General features: G+C 40.0%; 1 protein-coding gene across 2 annotated transcripts in view; it reads left to right on the top strand.

Annotated features, from left to right (window-relative positions):
* Window positions 1-3,577: 3,577 nt before the first annotated feature.
* The window catches only part of sema4d (sema domain, immunoglobulin domain (Ig), transmembrane domain (TM) and short cytoplasmic domain, (semaphorin) 4D), a 37,018-nt gene continuing 35,336 nt past the window's right edge, over window positions 3,578-5,259 (top strand). The window contains exon 1 of one of the 2 annotated variants that reach the window (XM_044015920.1): window positions 3,578-3,785. The gene's annotated coding sequence lies outside the window, so the exon portion shown is untranslated. The remainder of the gene's footprint in view (window positions 3,786-5,259) is intronic. The other variant, XM_044015922.1, reaches the window with a different exon arrangement.

Here is a 5,259-nt window from a genome sequence, read left to right as displayed (position 1 = left end):
CCATCATCCTATTTGGGTGCGGCAAAGAGGATAATGTGGGGGTTGTCATTGGTCAACTTGAGTCACGTGACGACACCGTAGTTTGGCTTGAAGTGGTTGGAGGAGCAGCACGAGCTGTGTCCCCGCCTCTCACAGAGGAGCTATTGCTAAGGGCTAAAGTGGCTAAAGTGCTCTGATTACTACATCCATGGACTACATGCATGGACCCATGTGTGCTTAGAAAAGGAGTATTGACTCTTGAACCTCATGCTAGATAAATACATTATTTTGCCCACAACTTCCCAAACTACAGAGTTGTGTGGGCTCCAAACTATTTGGCAACGGCTAACGTCCAGATTTGATTCATTTAGCATGTAACATTGAGGTATGATATATATATATGAGGTATGATATATATGTATCGGCATATATCATAGTGGTTTTTAAAATGTATTAATGTATATCGGCAAACACACCAAGATCTGTCGATATGACGTTTGATTACAGCAGTAGGCTAAATAGGTTGCTACCTCCTTGACATCTACGCTATAGCGGAATAAAATGAATGGATGGATATACTGTTAAAATGTGTAGAACATATCACGATGTACATATCCAGTGATTCCAGTATTTAACAGGCTTTGTTGGGACAAATTGAATAAAACTTCACAAGTAGTGTTTTGTTCAAAGGCTATACATATTTTTGATTTAACCAATTCATCACAGCAAGCACTCAAGTGCAAAAATAACACTTTCTGTCTGATTAAATTAAATTAAATTAAATTAAATGTGTGCATGCAGTTTCTCTTTGGTTTAGTTTACAGACTAGTTCACACTACAGTTACCTTTGCTCATTATTAGTGTAGCAGAATTCTTTGTTAGCTCCTGGGTGCATGGCAGATAGGCTAACTCATCTCATGGTTAAAATTCGGGCCCCCATAATAAGTACACCTTCTTTCCAGCTGAAGGCCTACAGTATATTGCACAGTCTTAAAAGACCCACTAGAGGGCGTGGTTGATTAATTTGAGTGAGGAGGTGAGGAGGAATTTTCAGATGAAATCTGCCTTTAGAGTAAAATACAGTCATAGCCTCTTGTGCTGGAGCACAGATACATTATTACATAACTACACTAATAGGCACAGTTAATATATAGGATTTTGCACAACAGCGATAACATATTTGGTAATAATCACCAATAGATGGTGCTCTATTGACACCATACTGCTACTCTTTAACAGCAATGAAAGATTACTATCCAGGGTTACCCCACTGAGTTACCAGTTCATAATCAGCCACACTATAGCTAAAACTAATGCAGTCTGATGTTACAGTCCGACAAGGAAACTTCAACCTCCATGAAGGTTATAATGTCATTTACTGTACTGTCACTGTTGGTCAATTTTTTACACTTTTTAATGTTTTAAATGTATATGATTCATGCAGGAACAATCTTCATTTAGTGGGATTTAAGCCGGCTGTTAAACAGCAGGCATGTGGGTGGGAAAATAAATCATATGCATAGTTCTGCTGCAACCATTTAGCAAACTGTTGTCTGTTACCTTTTGAATTCTTCAGTGGAAACACACACATGCGCCCTGATCTTACACCAATGCTGGCCCTTCCGGTGTTGTGAATAATTGTGGCCTGCCTTGTAACATGGATACACCAGCTAGGGACTCTAAATATATCCAACTGGTGTGTCTGAAGAGCCCAGGCATGAAGATCATATACTTACACTTGAAATCAACACCTTACTGTGTAACTTGCTTGTCCATTGTGTGTGTGTGTGTGTGTTTCTGACTCTGTCCATGCTCCATTTACATTTTGGTAATTAATCTGCTGCTCTTATCTGAAGCAGTATTAAAATAAGGTTTATTGCAAAGTGGGTTTGTGCCCCTGTTCGCATGTTCCTTTTTTTTCATTTAACAAATAGAAGTAGAAGTTGCATATCCACCAAAGTTAGACAAATAAAAAATATATTGGCTACACCAACAAGACAAGGGAAACCTAAAAAGACAGAGAAATTCCTAAAAACCAGATACTACGGATCTGCCTAAGTGGCAACAAATCATTTTAGCTCCAGTATTATGTTTGGATTTCAACACACATTCCTTGGTCACCTGTTTTCTCTTAGCAGCACATGTCAGAGAGTGAGTGAAGATAAACCAGCTGCTTTTCGTATTCATTTCAGGCAGCACTTACCATCCCCATTTAACTGCAGCCAGCCTTCAGCTAAGCTCTCAGATCACCAAAGGTTGATATGAATACAAACAATTTGTACCATATCCGATGATGCCCGGGAGTATTAGCATATTCAAGGGCATGGTTCGATTTTTCTTTGTGGACGGAAAATGTCCACAATGAGAGTCTTATTCATTTTATAAATGAGCAGGTAAATTTCTTCCCATTTGCCATTCAGTGAACTCACAAAGCAGCCATGCACAGAGGTGCAGTGACGCAGTTCTATCTTAGACCAGCAGCAATCAGTCTTTTACTCAAAGATGGTATTGTATTTGGCCTGCTGTGCCATGGAAAGCCCCACACCCTCCTCCTCCTCCTCTGCCCTGCACAATGAGACAAGGGTCACCCTGTCCTTTCCTCCAGTGTGTTTTTGATTCACTTCTGCTTTTGGAAAATGTTAAAAAACCTTTGACCTCTTGCAATGATGTTTTTGCACCCACTGGCTCCACCTATAGAGTCTCCTCCAGCCAGCATTTCAAGGCAAATAATGATCCCTCATCATGATTGTGGACACTGGGGCTGTGCCTTCTGTCCTGTTTCTACACAGTTAGGACTTGTAGTCATGTGTAAACATGACTTTGAAGTCTCTTTTAAGCTATTTTTCCATATTAGATTAACTTTTAATGATATAAAAGAGACCCAGTTTTCTTCAATCTTCTTCATATTACCATACGTCATATTCACAAGTGAGACAAAGGCTTAAAACAACATTTGCACACACTTGTTGAATGCACTTTCATTTCTTAATTGCTTGTTTACTTTGTGTGTCTGTTTGTTTTTTCCCCCTGAACAGTGTTTATTGCTGTCCTATGATCCCATGAATTGCCCCCTGGGGACAAATATATATTTCAATGTACGAAAGTGAATAGAATGGTTATATGTCATCATTAAAGAAGTATTGTTATTGTTGTGTGTCTTAAAAATGGAGTTTGAAGGAAAAGTTAGAACGTTGTAGAAGTCAACTCTGAAACATTGTGCTTCCAGTTATATTGCAACCTGTTTGCATCCCATTTTATCCAGTCCAACTTTATTTATAAAGCACTTGAAAAACAACAACAGAGCTGCACATCAGAGATAAATACAACACTTTACTATATATATAAATATATATATTTTGGAAAAAGGCCTATTCAGCATCTGCATATGTGTATGGTTATTGCAATAAATAAATAAATAAAGTAAAATTCACCGCTCTAATATCATTATACTATTTAATTCTCTTTTATGAGAGGGTGTTCTTTTTCACTTGAGCCCCTGACCCTTGAAATGTCTGTGCACACCACTGATAGTGTGGAGAAATAAAGCGGAATACTGAATAGTCAAGAAAGAGTTGAACCTGAACTGAAGGGAGCACCAAGACCACCACCACCACCTCCCTCTAAACCCTCCCCCTGTCTGTTGATATCTCAGCCGGGAGAGGTTTGAATCAGCCTCAGGCTTCACAGTCGCCGCCATGCTGCGCTGAGGTAGAGGAACTTAACCAAACTTTGTGTCCGGACTCGCTGCTGACTCTTACCTCCACACTAACACCAGGATTCTGGACTAAGTGGAAACCTTCTCCTCGGTGAGTACCAGTCACTTCTGTGCAAAGTTTAAGTACAATATCGCCCGTGAAAGCAGCAGCAGCAGCAGCAGCAGCAGCAGCGACACGTTTCATGCTTGAAAGTTCATCCTGATCCCGTGCTGCTCGTTCTCATGCGAGCTGTCGCGGACTTCAGGCTCAGCTGCACTTGTTGTTCTGGAGCTGGAATTTGTTCCCACCGGGACTCAAAGACAAAAAAAAACATTTTTTTTTACAATTTCTTGCTTTATCTATAAACCTTTTTCGCGTTTTAACGGCGCGCAAAACGTTATAATCCCGTCCTCGCCGCGGCGTTTCCAAGCGCAATTACGGGGGGAAAAAAGTAGAAGAGACAGAAACTTTTGCGCGCAGCCGCTGTCACTGTCCTTGAAGCGCAAAATAACTCGCGAATATAATATTACGTGGTCAACGCACGCATCTTTTTAAAGATTAAGATTCGCATGGCAGCCGGAGGTCATTCAGGGGTTTGTGGCCTTGGCATGCATAAATCAACGGTACTCTTTGAGCGCAACAACAAAAGACTTTCACTGACAGCAGCAGCACATAGACCGGGGTTTATATACGAAAGCATCGGGGGGTTTTAATACCTGCAGCCACGCACACTGTTGAAGACGTGTTGGGTTCTTACCAAGGACATGACAGTGCAGCTGGGGCTCATCAGTGCGTGCTCATAAACCCATGCACCTGCATGGTGTCTAGTCTTAGATGTTACGTGCCGGAGCTGGAGGGAGTAATAAGAGGTTATGGAGCTGCTCTGTGTCTTTGCCCTCTGGCCTGAAGAGCTCCCGTCCCTCTGTGTGTATGTGTGTGTGTGTGTGTGTGTGTTGTCTCTTTCACACAGGGACCTTCACACCAAAACCTGCTTTGGATTGAAACTGTTCAGGCTCAAGGTCTTCTCTGTGTTGAACAGTGACAATGATTAAATGGATGATGTTAACAATTTAGTACATAGATAACTTCCAGTATTGGAAATTCCAAAAATATTGGTGTAGGACTGCAACTCTATTATTTATTTGTTTTGGCTTTGAATATAGGACTGGACAATAATATCAAAAATAATTGCGATAAATGTTATATCACTTAAGGTTGAGTATTGAGTATTTTCAATTCACATATAGTCACATAATATTGACGTACTGTACGTGGAACCTTTGTCACATTGATACTGAAGAAAATGATCACATTGTTATGAAGTTATTGCCCAGCCTTTATAAGACTGATGGCTAATAATCACATTATACTTGTATGTGTATATATAGGACAAGTCATAAGTACTTGATAGTAAAAGTTTGATATAAACATCCTTGTTGTATTAAACAGTGCAAGCACAATGAGAGTTGTTGCATGCACTAAATTATAACTATTTTGCTTCAAATTAGAGATGTATTTGTCTCCCATTTTAAGTTAAAGAAGAATTTAAGCTCCAGTGTTAAACTTTTAGTCATCGTGAGTGAGT

This window comes from Solea senegalensis, unplaced genomic scaffold (assembly GCF_019176455.1).
Source record: "Solea senegalensis isolate Sse05_10M unplaced genomic scaffold, IFAPA_SoseM_1 scf7180000014041, whole genome shotgun sequence".
Lineage (NCBI taxonomy): Eukaryota > Metazoa > Chordata > Actinopteri > Pleuronectiformes > Soleidae > Solea > Solea senegalensis.
Note: the sequence above shows the minus strand (reverse complement) of the source record. Positions and strands in the feature narration are given on the sequence as shown.